At 42.9% G+C, this 16,715-nt stretch overlaps 1 protein-coding gene across 22 annotated transcripts in view; it reads left to right on the forward strand.

Moving 5' to 3' along the window:
• FBRSL1 (fibrosin like 1) overlaps positions 1-16,715 on the forward strand; it is a 554,989-nt gene that overhangs the window by 223,333 nt on the left and 314,941 nt on the right. The gene's annotated exons all lie outside the window — the stretch shown is intronic.

Genomic DNA, 16,715 nt, shown 5'->3' on the forward strand with positions numbered 1-16,715 from the left:
CTAATGAGTGTATCTGGAGAGACCCAAACCTTGGAAACTGTCAGTTTTTGAACTGTCTCGTTACGCCAAAGTTTAGGAAATACCTTGTCCCTTCAGGAGGTCTTGCTGTGCTATGTTATGTATTTCTATAATGAAGAGATAATTATGACCTTAATTCTAGCTTGAAAAAGGATAACTTAAAAGTTTTTTATCATGAGAATTTTCACCTCTAATTTGGATCTTACTGCAAGTTTTCTCAGTGTCCTTAAGAGGGTGAGAAAAGGTTTCTCTTGAGTAGCCATTTTCTTTAGTTTACCTTCTGCTGCTTATCCTGTCTGCACAGGGGGATCTAAGATGACTAGTAAAGGTTCCCAAATTGCCCTTCCGCAGAAGGAAAGTGATCCTTACAAAATTTTGATGGATTGATCCATTTATCAGAATATCCACAGACTCCACACCCAGAATGGTGAAATGATAATAAATATTAGGTGGTGAGCTAAGAGTGTAAAATTATCCCCCAGTAAATGTTTTTAATGAGTTACTGTATTTTAAGAGCTTTGGTTTTTCTGTGTGAATTTTCTTAAGGGGAAGAAAAAGATTGCAAATACTGAGTTGGTTCAAGCTGGATTCGTTGACATAGACTCAGATCATAATTTCTTTCTTCATTAGCTTTTTATTTCACAAGGTAAAGAGCAGCTACCCATTTCCTAGTCCATAGCATGGCAACTTATAACAGTGCTTGGTTTTAACAGGGTCTGCTACTTGCGATGTACTTTTTAGCAGTTGCCTTGGAAGACAGTACAGATTACAAAGAAGGGACCTGTTACAGTAATGGAAAACAAACTCATTCTTAACCCTTTCCTTAGTGTTGAATTAGTGGTTCTACTGGATAGGAATAAGATCTATGACTTGAGGGGATCAGGACTGAACACCCAGTAAATATGTGTAAAATAAAGCATCCTACAGATGTGGTGGGCAGGGGCAGGGTAAACGACTGCCCCAACACCCGCACTGGTGGTGCGCCAGGAACGAGAAGGCTTTGCTTCCCGTAGTTCCTCCTCTGAAACAGCGCCTGGGTGCAAAGCGTGACCTTGTTGTTTTTGTGGCAGGGTGTAATTGATGGATGAGTCGATACTGGAAATCATATGGAACTACTGAAATTAGGTCAAGCTGCTGGTTTGTCTGTGGTACAGGAGACTTCTGTTTATCCTTTAAAAAGGGATTCATAATGGGATTCTCTGCATGTTTGTGCATATTGAAGGAGAACCAAATCATGGGCTGCAGGGTTTGATCAAGCTGGGACAGAACAGTGATTTTTTAAAAGGCAGTGCTGGCAGAAGCAGTGAAAATTTTATGAATGCACAAGTAACCTCATGTCACACAGGGATTATTCCTTTAATGTGTTTATGCCTTTATCAAGGATGGAATGGCTTTGTTGCCTAGCTATATAGCATTAACTTGCTACTATCTGAGAAATAATACCCATTAGTAAGTTCTGAGTTATGTATTTATTTCCCATGTTCCTTATCTGTTGTAAGTTGATATAAATCCTCCTCCCGCCAAATCAGAACATGGATGAGTTTCTTCTGGCAAAAACTGATAGTGCAGCTTGTCCTTTAGCTCTCAGGCCTCACGGGTTTAACATCAGTGGTTTGACCTCTTCCTGTTCAAAGGATAACGTGAGCGTTGCTATCTGTAGAGATGCATGATGACAGAGTAATCATACTTCCTACTGAAGATTACCATGCTTTTGGCAGTCACAGATAAACTCAGCCTCACAAACTCAGCATAATGACATTATATATAACTGGTTTCTATTTAAGAAAAAAAAGGGGGGGGGGGGGGATAATAATAGAGATAAATGTGCCGAAGGTCAGAGCTAGAGGTAGAATTTGACTCCGTGTCATATGTGCTAACGCCAGGGCTGTCCTGTCTGCTGGACCGTCTTGTGTTTTGCTGGATAAGCAGATGTCCTGGAGAATTAGGGATCGCTGTCATGGGCCTGATGGCAAGAGTCCAATCTGCTCTTTGACACGGAGGCTTTGCCTCTATTATGTCTCCATATGTGTATTTTCCTGCCCAGGGGTTTTATGGAAATGATTGCTGGACACTGAGATGAGCGAACCTCCTCAAGGTCACTTTCTCCCGTGCGTAGGTAGTGTCACATTGCCACCCTTGCAGCGGGTCACTAGTCGAGTCTTCATAAAGCTACATGGTGAAAAACAAGGATTGCAGAGCTGAAAGTCTTCACCCAGCAGGACCTATACATGCCAGTGAAAATGGAACTCAACATAAAGACATTTAGAAAACACTTTAAATACATGTATTCCTTTCTTATATTTAAATTTGACTACCATATATGACAAGTTTATCTCAGTAGTTTCATGGCCACTAAGAAGGTTCACTAAGTTTGGGGAGCTGTCTGTCCAGTATCAGTTGTACTGACTTAAGTAACACACATAATCAGTTAGAAGGCAAGTAAAATTTTGACCTGTAATAAGCTCTGCACTTCAACAAATAACATTTCAAGACTTCAGCATTTTCAAATAGATTTGGAAGCATACAACATAGATCTTAAAATGCATGGTTGATTTAGTTTAAGCTGTGATATTAAGGATGGATAAAACCAGAAATAAGCTCTCACTTTCAAGGTCATTATTTCTCAGTTCTAGGTCATTTGATATATTTGCCAGCATACTGCAGGCTCTCAGAGCTGAGTAGATGCTTATCCATGGTAACAGCTTTACTTTACCCCACCCAGTATTGCTGCTGATTGGTAGAGTAAAACCGGGCTTTCAACCACGACGTAGGGATACAGAGACACTTAATGGCAAAACTGGAATCTCTCTGTTGAAGCATGAGATTTGTCAAAGAATACTGTAAATTTTTACCACACTAGTTCAAACTGGCTCTTTATCACCTGATTTCTCTATGGAAATCAGAAATCCATCATAGCACCAAAGCACTTCATTTTCAGGCAGTCTATAGGTCTCTTGAGCAGATGGGAGAAACTTGGATTGAATTAAAACCATCTTGTGAAAGGTGGTCGTTGTCCTACTCTGTGTGTGTTTCCCGAATTGACTTAGGAGGATGTTTAGGAGAAGAGGGAAAGGACTTCATATTGTAAGTTGTCATCCTGGGAACATAATCACTGGGGTACTTCTTTCTTTAAGGGAGCTGTACTCCAGAGTTCATCAAATAATTAAAATTAGTCCTCAAAATGCTGACCATTGCATAACTATTCCTGTCTCAGCCATGCAAGGAATCTGTCTCCTGCCTTTCTGCTAGCACCCCTTCTTCCATTTCACTTACCCTTCCTATCTGTCATGCTCTGCAGCAGTGCGTCATTGCTGAGATCTCAGTATGTTGCTGAGAAGATAAAGGGATTCTGGAAGACCCCGGGGAAAAATGCCTGGGGATGAGAAACGGTACAGCACTTGGTAGGTTACAGCAGTAAGTAGATTACAGGATGGGTCATTTGCTGTGAAGTACCTACTGCAGAAGCTATCCCCTACTTAGGTCCCACTTAAGTCTGTACAATGAGGCTTTCCAAGGCTCTAACTGGTGTGTAAACCTTGTGCTGGTCCTCTGCACGCAGCTGTAGTTAATCCCAAAAGCGTGTTCCAGGTTGTTCTTCTCATCAGAAATGTGGGGTGAAAGCAATTTTGTGGGAAGATCGGAGAAGGCTCTGCATTCCCATGCATGACAGCAGCCCTGCGGTTTCCAGGCTGCATGGGGAAGGAAGAAGGGTGGTGGCTGGGGGGAGGTTTAGGAGAGCAGCAGCAAAGTTAAATCACTTCAGCTCTGCTTAGGGCTGTAGCTAAAACTTTCTGAGATTTGAAGTTCATATGACCAATCTGAGAGACTCTCCTGCCAAATTATGTGATGAAAACCAGAGCAGATGATGTCAAGGCTCTCTTACAGATGTCGCCTGCACAACCACCACCGCTCTTGGACTGATCGTAAGGAATTAAAGAGCCTTCGCAGCGGCTAAGCAGGGGTGTGCGTCTTTCATAGAACCACAAGCTGCTTACGTGGTTTATGTTTCCATGGTATATCAGGAACAAAGCAGCCCGGGTACAAAGCCTGCTTGAAAATTGATCCTCAGTGAAATGGGAATTTACAAATGTGGCGTGTTCTTCTCAAAAATAAAATCGAGCTTTACCCATATTACTATTAAAGTATAAAGCTTTAATTATGCCCCGAATCCACTCCTTTAGCTGGGGGGCTCACATGATTAGCAGCAAGGAAAAAAAAAAAGGCATCTGGAGAGGCTGTGTGGTGCCGTGTTTTCCCATATGTGAAATTTTATACAGTACAAATTATTAAACACCAAACCTCCGGAGAAAGATTGTAATGAAAAATTTAGCACTCCCCCATCAGGCTGCGACTAATTTGCCTTCTGACTGGATCTGAAAGAACGGAGGGCTGTGCTGGGGGTAATCCTTGATGAGTAGCTGGCAAGAAGAAACAAGTATTATTATAACATAGTGCAACAGGAGCAGCGGTGTGACGCTTCTGTAGCTAGCCTCACTGAGAGGCAGTTAAGGTAAAAATAAAGAAAAAATAAATCTCCACTTTCAATCAAGGTTTGCGGGAGCATATCCCGTTCTTTCTATTTTTATTTTGGCCTCGAGCTCCCAATTTTCATCTTGCAACGCTTCTTTGTAATAAAGATGTACACTAGAGAGGAGACCTGGAGCGGACGCGGTCTGGCTTGTGCGTTGGGCGGTCCTGTCTCGTTCAGGAGTGTGGGCATAGGCGCATCTTACCTCACACGTGGGCTTGCACCTTCCCCTGCCCTCCTGCCGCTAGCACCTATTCCCCAGCGCGGGGGAAGCTGCCCGCAGCACACTGCGCTCAGACGCTGAAACGTTCAACCATGCACGCTCTGGGGCTTCAGATGCGAGAGTAGGAGCAGCTGCTGAGGAAGCCCGATGGCACCAAGCGCTGGCACGGCTGGGCCACAGGTTCCCCCCTTCTCAGCCTCCTGTGCTCTGAGCGCAGAAACGTGGGAGATGGGGCGGCTTCTGGCATGCGAGAGCTGCGTTTGAAGTATCTGCGCAGATGGGGTGCTCTTCTGAAATACACCATCAGGCTGTGACTGAGAGGCGTGTCAAATCCATGCCACTGCTTGTCCTGACCACAGATGCCAGTGGTCCACTCAGTAGTGCCAGTGACTGTTCCCCAGGAGACTGTGATAGGGTTTATAAAAATATGCAGCAAATGGTGGAATGTGCCCCCACCTGTTTTATATTTTTGTTTGTAGAACAACATTAGTAAGCATTATCTTTAAAATTGTTTATGAAGAGTTTCCCTGGTTTTTTTGCAGGCATGTATTGGCTTGATAGGTCAAGCAAAAGGATGCTAAAGCTAGCCTAGTGTGACCAGAGGCACCCACTGTGTGATTCTCTGTGATTAAGTGTCGTTACATTGTGCTAGGTGGTTATTACAATTAAATTCTTCCTTGCTAGAGCAGCCTGCGTCATCGCGATTGTCACCGTGGGAGAGCTGATGCTGTTGCAGCAATAGGCTGGGTACTCCGAGGGCACCTGCCCTTTTCTGGCCTCTTTTCTCCATGTTTCTTGCTAACAAAAGAAAAGCCCTGTGTGACCTCATGGGCAGTTTATAATGTCTTGTCATAGCTGGAACATGCTTTTAACAACAGAGAAGTGACCTTGTCACATGCACCGTGTCCACTGAGAAAGCCCCTGAATCCCCAGTTTCCTGGAGGAAGAACTTCCCCCACCATCCGTAAGTTCATATTTGTGCCTGAGAGCCAGGGATCGGTTTTGCTTGGATGCTTCAGAAGAAAAGGGCTGTAGGCACAAAAACTCCTCTCCTCACTGAGTCAATCTAAAATCCAGATTTTACAGTCTAAGTCCAAGAAAACTCAGCATCGGCAGATTGCTCTCGGCCCCTGCCTGGCAGGGTGTTGATTAATAATTTGAACCTGCAAATCCTGTTTCAACTTCTGTGAAATCTAAATTGTCCATCTGAGGCTTGCTTCTTTCAAAACAATTCTACTGTGATTTTCACTGCTAGCATAATTCTTTGCAAAATAGATAACCCTGTCAGTGGCAAAGCTGTGCTGCACACCTGGAAGGCAGCACAGCTGCCGGAGTGCTGGTGTACAAATGTGGAGAGCAGGCGATAACTGGAGAAGATCAGAATTTAAACTGAGTTCGGTTCAGCTATATCCAGCTATATTCCACTTCCTTTGCGCTATACCATATAGATCTGTCTGTTTCAGGAGATTTTTTTTTATTATTATTTTTAAGGCTGAAATTTTGAGGGTAGAACATGAGAGATTGGAATCTCGACGCCTTTAGGAATCAAGGTACCTGAGGCACTTCAGAAAATCTCAGCTTTAGGACTCACCAGAAGATAATGGTGCAGCCACTTATTCGCTGAATAGAAGCAAGTCACTGTTTGATCCTGCTCCTGCCGCTACATTCTCCATGTGGGCAGAAGGAGCTGGTTTTCGGGGATAAACAAACAGGGGCTTCTGTGAGATGAGTTATGGGCTTTTCCACAGGTGGGCTGCGAGGTGGGAGCGTGCTGCTCCTGCTAGCTGCATGGGGCTTAGGAAGGATAATACCAAATGTTGACAAACGTGGCATAGTTTGTGAACCTACCTTGTTACGAGATGCTTTCATGTTTTATGTTTAGCTATTCTGTTTCCATTTTGGCTCCTTTTTTTATGGTTTCCGGAAAAGAATATAATTTTATTCTTGCATCAGTGCAAATCCATAGTAATTCTGTTAATGAAAGAAAAAAAAAGCCAACTGGTTTTAGAAACCGTGAGAAAAAGAATCACCTCTGGTGTTTTTGAAAAGGACCTTGTTTGCCCAGTAATTCAATATTGCTCTATCATCTCAATAATGAGAGTTCAGCTCGTAATGGCAGCACATTACAAGAAAGGCTGTACAATTTAAACATGCTGTAAATCCAACTAATAAGTATAAATTGATTTTTAAGGGGAAAAAATGTGCACAAAACTAGTCTTTTACCATATGTTTCAACTCTACCAGAAACCTTACTTGAATGGTATTTCAATGTGCTTTACCTATTGTGTTGCAAACTTTTTCAGACTCTGTCAGTTGTACTAAAGCTTTTAAAATACAGATGGTGGTAAAATCCCCAGTGGAAAACAGACTTTTATTTCAAACTTCAGTTCTGTTTTTTTCTCTTCTAGTTCATAGCAGATTTTGACAGATCAGAAGAAATATTCACAGCTTGATGCAGCTGGATTCTTCTTTGGCATGAGCAGAAACATCTGGCCCCAAAACAGTGCATTTTACCAAAGGGCCGAAATACATGCACATGCATCTGTTGTGCTAATATATTTTCCTGTGAACTCAGATGTTAATTGTTTTGTTTTGCCGAGACAACAGCGTTGGTTCAGTGAACACGATTGTTTCCTTTAGCCTTCTGTTAATGGTTTCCTTTAGCAGTAATATTGTTTTAAATAGGAAACTGTCAGGTACATTGTGAATAGCAGTAAGGTGAAGTGTTTTGAGCGAGGATATTTATAGTGCAATGGTATCTAGACATGTACTGTTATATGGAATTTGTGTATCGACTGAGACAACTATTAGCGCAAAAGCTCCACGTGAGACCAGTTTTACATCTCTAGGAGACATGTTCAGTTTTTGCATCATAATTTTAGAGGCTTTTGCCATTCCCATTTTGCTACTTCTAGTGTCCTCTTGCTGCTCATCCACTGGCAGCAACAAGGGAACATTAAAGATCTGAATAATTAGTTGGTTATCTAGCTCTACCCGTAGTTCTGCCTTGGTGAATTTTGTTATTCTGGGCTTTGTTCCTTCTCCCACGCTTGCTCTTACAGAAAGAGCTACAGTTCAGAGAAGTCCTTTTGCTGACTTTTGGTCTCTGGATTGAGCTTTCAGTTTTGTTCTGCCTGCTTAGAGCAGTTCTGGGCTCCACTGCTGCTTGTAAAGATCCCGTGGTGTGACAGACCTTGATCATTTCCCAAATCTGTACCCAAGGTACTTTGAAGCCTCCTGCCTTCAGGCAGACCTCAGACACAGGTCTTTCTGCCCAAAGTAAAACCTCACTGTCCCATGTATCAAGAGCAGTCCTGAATCCCATCGTATCTTCCCAGTAGCGAAGGCGCGCTCCCTCTTCTACAAAACCTTCCTATCTGATGGCTTCATTTTTTCACGCTGTATCTCTGTGCCTCTTTTTACTAAAATATTTCCTGTGGAGGTGCGGGGTTTCCATGCAGTGTCCAAAAAAGCAGCAATTCCTTTTTTTTTGCTTTCTCAGCAAGCTCTACTCTGTTAACATTATACTTACTTTCTAAGAAATATTTACTTACACATCATCCAGGGAGAATGATTTTGTGGTTAAGATGCAAGATGGTTGCTATTAAAAGCTGCGGTGCTTTTAGCCATCCAATTTTCTCTATAGCTGTAGTCCTAGCCTTATCCCAGGTCCATTGCTTGATGTTCCCAAAGTCGTCTGATCTTTTCATTCCTTCTGAGAAACTGGGACAATAATACTACCCACTGCACATCCTTGCTGTTTAAACTTGATGGGTGTTTGCAGAGTATCTGGAGAACCTCTCAGGAAATACTAGTAGGATCATTAATAAATGCATCTTGCTATTACTATGTTATCCTCTAAGGTGCTGTTTGTATAACTCTAGACTTTCCCACTAAACAAGTAGAGAAAACAGATGCTTACTACTGTTTAAAATACCTTTCTGCACCAAATGTGACAAGGAAGATAAGCGTTTCCTGCAGCTAAGACCATTCTTAAGGGAAGGACTGCAGCAGTCTAACTTAACTGGGCTACTACTTTAATTTTGCTTTAAAAGCTGCTTGTTCCAGTTCGTGTTAGCCTGATTCATAACTTATTTAACCTGAACAAAACTAAGGTTTGGCTTAAAGCTCGATAAGCATGCTATACACCATTGACAGCAGTTTAGATCAGCTTCAAATCAGGCTTTTAGTTAAACTAGTGGGCTTGTTTATTTTGGTGCTTGACAAGCCTTTGTGCCCTCTGTGCAACGATGCAGGCGCAATGGCTTGCGTTTCCCTGGGCCTGCCTTAGGCAGGATTCCCCTCCTCTGAACCCAGCCCATCCCCAAGCACAGCCTGACTCCTTTCGGAAAGGCACCAGCGCAGCTTTGCTCTCCAGAACCAGAGAGGAGAGGATGTCTCACCTCACGGGGAGCAGTTCAGGCCAGCTGGATAACCTTCAGCGCATGGCGTGAGTATCTGCCTCGTGGTTACTCTGCAGTCTGCCCTTTCAGCCATATCAGGGTGCAGTTTACACATTTGGAGGATCATGGCCTTCCAGCTGCAGGGAGAGGATTACTCTTCAGCAGAGCATTCTAGTGTGGTTTGGGGTTTTTTGCTTCTTTTTTGTCTGTAACCATCATAAGAATAATCTGAGCCAAACAATTTGGGGTTGGATTTTGGAGGCGTACAAGTCAGGAAGAGCGCTCAGAACAAGGACACTTGAGTTAGCTTTTCTGCTATGACAGAAGACAGAGTATGAAATCGAGATCCTGTTTTTCGCTCTAAGCTACAGTGTTTCAGCCAGTCCTTTTGCATCTCAGAAATTTTAAAAACTATGGTTGTAGGGAAAACATAGTTAGTGCCAAGCCGCTCTTGTGCTGCACATGACGAGAGTACAGTATAGGCCAACAAGAAGCATCTTCCTCCCCCATAAATTGATGCAGTCTATGTTATGGAGGAAGAAGGTAGGGCAGGCTCCCAGTCCATCTTTACTGAGCTTTCTGTGCTTTCTTTACTTCCTTGGATCTTTGAGTAATGCACTGTGTCCCTTGATGATAGCAAGTGTCAACCAGCTATTTCACAGAGCTCTGGGCTTAGCCTAACAGCAGTGCTGCCTTCTAAAGAGCTGCTTCCAGTTCCTCAGCTGCGAATGTTAATCTCAAAGTTCAGTGATCATTAGCTAAAATAATTGTCACCCCTTTTTAGTTATTCAGGGCTGAAAATTACCAAAGGGCTTCACCTTAGTTGCTTCGGCTGTAATTATTCTTAGATTTTTGTTTTCTTCAGGATGTTGAACAGCAAACAGGATGTCCCCTGGGCATTTAGAGGAAATTGCTTCTGTGTTTGTGGAGCTGGCTGTGCTTCCTCTGGTAGTTATAACACTGTTTTGTCAAATCAAAAAACTTGCAGTGGTGGTGTAGGATCTCATGGCCCTACTGAAAGTTTCCTTGACAACACTAATGTCTTGACCGATCACAACGGGTGACCACAACCAGACAGCAATGATGTTTCAGACTGCCTCTGCTTCAAGTGCAGAGCCAGGGACCTGCTTTCCAGACCTGCAGAAGTGTAAGGTTTGCTCTGATTTTTGCCAGAATGGCTGGGTTCATCTGCTAGGGCAGGGAGCCTGAAGAAAATGGCTCTGATTCTTGTTGGGACTTCCTGAAAGAGCTGTGGTTAGCTTTCCATTGCCTGTGGGTGACGAGGGACCATTGGCAGGGGGATGATGACCTCTGCCAGGGAAAGGACAGGTCCCAGAAAGTCTGGACAGCGTGCAAGTAGGGGCTTGGTAGCGTTTGAGTTAGTGGTAATAGAAAATCGCGTGTCTGACTAGAACAAGGTAGAAGTTGGAATAAAAATATGCATGGTGGTGTGCATGGGGGTTTTCTCTGCTTTGCTAAATTCTCATTGCAGCTCGTGCCAACCATCCATCAGTTCCCTCTGCATCGAAGTGGTGGTTCTCTGGCCTTTAATGCCAGCTTTTCCCCCAGCTGCTGGAGCTTGAGCCTTGCTGCTAGCTGTTACGAGGTCTTCAGAAATAACAGGGGGAGGTAATGAAAATCAGTTCAAGGATGTGATTGTGGGCTGGTTTGCAGAACGTCTGAAAACACACAATATTAGGCCTGATCCTGCGTGTGTGAAAGACTGTCTGCTATCTCCTGTGATTTAAACTACACCACCGTAGCTTAACCTTACGCCAGTGCTGGGCAAAAAAACTGGTTGGGTCTCTGGTTGGTGTCCGTTTCTGCTACGTGCGAGTTCCCTGTTGCGATGAACTGAGGCCAGGGAGTGACCGTACTGCCAAGGGTAGGGTACGAGCTCGCGGCTGCGGCTGTGTCTGCTCGGCGCTGTGATCTTTGACAGCAGTTTCTGCGAAATGCATCATTCCCTGGGCAGCCTTTGTATTTATTTATTTACTTTGTTTCTTTTCTTCTTTCACTTTAGTTTATTAATTGCATTTGTGGCTTTATCTGGAAAAAATTGCATGCAATTCATGCATGCCTACAGTAGCATATGTTTTATATATTGGGTTTATAGGGATGGTACTCATTCCTGAATTAATTTGAACAGCAAATTGTTGTTGTATCTGCACACAGTATGCATTTTCTTTTTTTAACATGTATTATATGACACACATCTGGTGGTGTTTTAATTGTGTTATTGTGGTGCCTCCGAGTCTTAGTAATGAATTTGAAACCCTACTGTACTAAGCATGGGTTTTTCACATGGGACACTTGGAGGGTTTGACTGAATTGTTGAGCGAGAATGTGGATGCTTTTGTCACTGCCTTGAACTACGGACAAGAACCCACAGGGTTTGCAGGCTGCCATCGATCAGCATCAGGGTGGTAACTTTTGTTCCCAGCTTTAAGTAAGGAGGGATCTGCGGCGCGTCACACCTGGACAGCTGCTGGCAATTTTTGCTTTGTGTAATGGCAGTTTGATTGATCTCTGTGGTCCTCGTAAGAAGGACTTGGAGCAATTCAGGACAACTATCCCAGTTTGTGCCACAGGTTAGACTGTAGCTGCCACGGGTTGTCAGTTCAGAAGAGCTTTGCCTTGCTGTCTTACTGGGGAGGCTGTAGACCAAGCCAGCCTTCCATGATCATTCCTGTCCATGCTGTATCCGAGAGAAAGTGGCCTCTCTTCCCTTGCTCAGGGATTGGATTAGTTCCCTTTGGTTGCAGCATTACACTGGAAGATCATACGGAGGTGCTTGTCCACTGTGACCCCCCCAGCTTTTCCCGAGCGAGCGGCTCTGTTCAGCCGCGTAGTCTCTCTTCTATAGCAGCTGCAGGCGGCCGCCTTTGTTCCTCCTAATCGTGGTGCAGCTCTGCTTTGGGATATGTTTTGTCTAACGAAGTGTGTTTTACAAGGAATCCAAGCTGCTGCCTAAAACTGCCTTCCCTTCCTCTTCCTTATTTATTTCTAAACAGGTATTGTTGGCATGTATGAATTTTATCTGCAGTGGCTTTGGTAATATTTTTCGCACATATTGATGGAACTACATATTGATGAAATAACTGCAAGCCTCGTTTAAGTCCTTTCACCTTCTGTAGAAAACATTGATGATTATTTATTGACACTACTTTTTGAGAACCTAGCCGGTATGTTCCCCACTTAAAATATTCTTTATTGACATTTATATAGCACCAATTTTTAACACAATGTCTTGTCGTATAAGTGTATTAAGAACCCTAAAGGTATCACATTTATCTAGTCCCCTTTTCAACAAAACTTATCGAAGAAATAAAACCAGGCTTATTCGAGAAGATTAATTTTCCAGAAAACCTTGTTGACTGAAATAGTTTAATTCAGTCAATTCAACCCAGTATTGGGTTTTTTCGTTCTTCTGCTCAAGCCTAGTATCATGGCAACGTGCCTAGAGCTGCCCAGCCAGTCCTGGTTGCTCCTTTGAAATAGTTCTCCAATACTTGTTTTTTTCAGTTTTCTCAGTGGCTATTCCAAGATCTCTTAAAACTTCTGTGTGCACATGATCTCCCATTCTAGGGCTTGTGCAACATGTCTGGACTTTGTTCTTAGCAAATGTTGTCTGACATCTTCCTTTCGTTATCAGAAGGCTGAGGAATGAGTCTGTTTTCTTCCCAAGGACAAAGCAAAACTGCATTGAATGTTTTGCCTATCTGACATCATTAGTAATGCGTTTACCTTGCCTTTTTGGGATCTTCTCTTCCTAAAATCACTCTGAAGGTTATCATCACCTTTTGTCTTCAATTTAAAACCCTTGCTTTTGGTGGGTAATATTACTAGAAGAGAAATACCATAGTATACAGAGAGAATTTTCTTGGTTGAATTTCCTAATACGTTTTGAAACATCTCCTGCAGCTTTGGACAATTTAATATGTATATTAAATCTACTTTTGCTTCGAACATCACAGCTGTTGATATTAGCCTTTAATAGATGGTATCTGTATACATAGATGGCAGCAATGTTAAAGCTGTCAATTCTGATTGCCTCCTACATGGTGTTTAAAAGCATTGTGTAAACTCAGCCTAATTTAGTCCGTTGGCTCCAGCTGAACACAGCTCTCTCCTTGCTAAATGGATGCTTAGTCAATCGTACCTCTGTCCTGCTCAGAGTTACTTCCCTTACAGTGATCCTTTCGATATGGTCAGCTGCACTGGTGTTGGTAACACTTGATGCATCTGTTGTAAGAGTCCTGAGCTGATCTTTAGCATATCCATTTCTTTCCCATCACCCAAAAAATGTGCAAAATCAACTTCTCATTTGATGCATATTGGATGGCATTTTCTAACCGAGAATTCCAGGTCTGAATCACCTTAATGTGAAACTTGAAGCTACAAATCTTATTTAGTAACTTGCTCAGAGGCTTTCAGCTCTCTCATGGAGTATTTATTGGATGCTATTCCTTTAGACCTGTCGCTAAATTAAAGTGTAGTTAGGGCATCCGATTCTGGCTGAGCATTACAGCCAGTGCAGTAATTATTAGGTGCTGCCTTTTCGTTGATGGTGATTATGTCTGTCCCTTGTCCAGCTATGGTTTCATTGTCATCTCCCAGCTTTACGGGCTGCTTCTGTTCAGTCACCAACTTGTGTGTGTCTCCTTTTTGTGCTTACAAGTGCCTTCATTTATTTATAAACACAGACTAAGGTGCCCCAATGTTTATTTGCTCTCTCAGGGTTTTCTTCACTGAGGGAGTGCGGGAGTCCTGACTTTTTTCTCTGGCAATTGCTTCTAGTCTGCCTTCGCAACAGGACCTGATAAATCGTCACCGGTGGTGGGCACTGTTTTGTTACGTGTTGTGCTGGTTTTGTGCTGTAGCCCATGAATCGCAAAATTGCGTGTTACCCCTTTATCGCCTCGCCTGCCTCCCCAGACAGCCCCAAGGGCCCGTAGGTGCCGTCTGCGTACCCTGTTTTCGAAGGCAGGTTTTAGCTAAATTAGTTAGGAGTGCTATTTACCCTTCACCAGTCAAAGTCTCACTCCTGCACGCACGCTAGCTAGCTGTAACCTAAGCAGGTCTACACTGACACAGTTTATCATTGACGTATGTCAAACCCAGATTTTCCCAGCTGTCTGCTACCATCTGCCAAGTACGGCTGGGGGCATGCAGAGTGCAGTTTGCTATGCAGGCCTGATGGCAGCTGTAAAATCGAGCAGTTTTGCCTGCTTAAGCACCAGCTTTTTTCCAAAATAAGCATTAGCTCTTGCATCACAGTGAGGCTCCCGATCCTGAGAGCGCAGGCCATCGTGGGGGAGCAGTGCCGGCTCTGCTCCGCGGCCGAGGCCACCTGCCAGCCGAGAAGCTGTGAAAAACCTTTGCGGTGGTTCCAGTGCATCGGTTGAGCTGCAGAAATGCCAACCCTCTGATGCTCCTTGTGGCCTCTCTGCACTGGCCACTAATGAAAAAGGCTTCTCCAGTCTCCAAGGGCACTGGCCCACTCTTTTGGCCACACCTCTCAAAAATTGTGAGATCAAACATAGTTTCTCTCTAGTTAGGTATTTAGAAAGGCAAAACAAGTCAGCTGGTATTCAGCAGGGTGTGCATGGGCACTGCAGAAGGCCTCGGGCTGCCGTGCACCTCTGTGATCCTAGCATGAGAAGGGCTTTGCAGCGCTAGCGGTACGTGCGGCAGTGTAGACAGAGATGTGAGACCGGATCTGGAGAAGCATCTCCCAGAGAGCTAAAGCTGAGCTCATTGTAGGAGGTTACTCTGTCCAACAGGAGCATCGTCTAGCACCTCTTCCAGAAACTGCAAAGCCAATGGACCGCACCAAATGAGCTCGGTTTTTGCTTGTTTCTAAAAGATGGACGATGACCCTTATGTCTAGTTGCAAGCGTTAGGATGCAAAGTTAGGTTATTAGTGAGTAGTTAACGTTGCTCAAGTACCTGAGAAACTAACAATAGCTTTTGAGTACTTTGATTTTTCACTAATAATACTTTTTGTTACAGTAAGTTGTTGTACTTGCCTTCCTGTAGCAGCCAACTCTGACTGCTTCTAAGCACAGAAATCCTTTGCTAACGTTAATTCAACCTCTCTGCATCCCAGAGAGAGGTAAAAATCAACCAACATGTTACAGACTGCTCAACTGCAATACAGGTTAAGTAACTTATCCAGAGGAAACAGGTAAGCCAGGATTAGAAACCAGAAGTCTGCATACCAGTAAAATGTATAAACTCTAAGCTTCTAAAAACCATACAACTTTCTGAATTAAAGTGTGTTGTTTTGGGGTTTTTTTCTTTTTTTTTTGTGAAAAAGGACTAATTTCCTTTTGAATCATAACTTAACACTGCTGATGTTTTCCTCTTCATCACAGTAAGTAAAAATGGACGTCATATTTAAAATGAGTTATCACTAACATAGCTGATCACAACATCTACAGCAGCACCACCCAATTAGAAAAACTACTCTAATCTAACCTGATGCTACTGTCATTTTTTAAAATGAGTCCTTCTTCAATCATAAAATCCTCGGACCATAACGTTACTTTCTACACCATATGTCCTTATTTAGAGGAGAAAAAAATGATTGCACCCTTAATTCAAAGGGAACGTTTCCCTCTGAGCCAGAACTCAATAAAATGTATCAAAAAAATTGTGGAAAAGGGCAAGCAAAGAAAATCAAATTGCAGCGTGTGAAACGATTTAAGGAGGGACCTGGGGAATACATAATCTCCAAACTGCCAAGTTAGAGCAAGTATAAAATATACAAACAAGCCTGATATTTTTCCCAGTTGATCTCATTATGAGGTATGCTTGGGATAGATAAATTTTGTTAGAATGCATTAAGGCTGGATTTTCAAGGAAACAAGTCAGAAGTAATGTGTTTAGCTGATTCCACCTTGTTTTGATACATGGGTCTTTTCAGGTTTAAAGAAGTACATTTTTAAAGCCAAATGGTTTGTTTTGTTTCAAGCATTAAAACCAGAGGCAATGGGGTGACTTTTTTTCCCCCCTTCTGGAAAACAGACGTTTATAATTTCAGTGTGCTCTTTAATCATTGGGGTAGAGCTCTGTGCAGTATATTTCACTGCCACTTATTGTTGCCTGCTTAAAATACACTGAACTAGCCTTGAGTGCAATCCCTTAACAGACTGCTTCGTCCACAAATAGTACTTTTTCCAAGTCTCCAATATATTTTAATTAAATTGTCCATTTGTATTTATTAAGGCAGTTTACTGTCTCCTGCTGCAGAAAGCTGCTACTGCTGATAGTCTACCAAGAGAAACACGAGCTTATCTGGGAGTTGATAATAAAATGCAAGCATATGTTAGCAAAAAAGTCTTCCCAAAATATTGTTTAAGCATTATTTTCATGTTTGTTGGGAAGGGGACAGGCCATACAATTAGTTTTGCTAAGCTTTTGGAGCAGTTGCTCTTAACAATTCTTGTTAGCCATGGGGAATCATAATCTTTGTTAGTATGAAATGTTGCCTGCAGAAGATTTTTCCTCCTTAGATTGACCCTACAGAAACAGTTGA

This window comes from Mycteria americana, chromosome 13 (genome assembly GCF_035582795.1).
Source record: "Mycteria americana isolate JAX WOST 10 ecotype Jacksonville Zoo and Gardens chromosome 13, USCA_MyAme_1.0, whole genome shotgun sequence".
NCBI lineage: Eukaryota > Metazoa > Chordata > Aves > Ciconiiformes > Ciconiidae > Mycteria > Mycteria americana.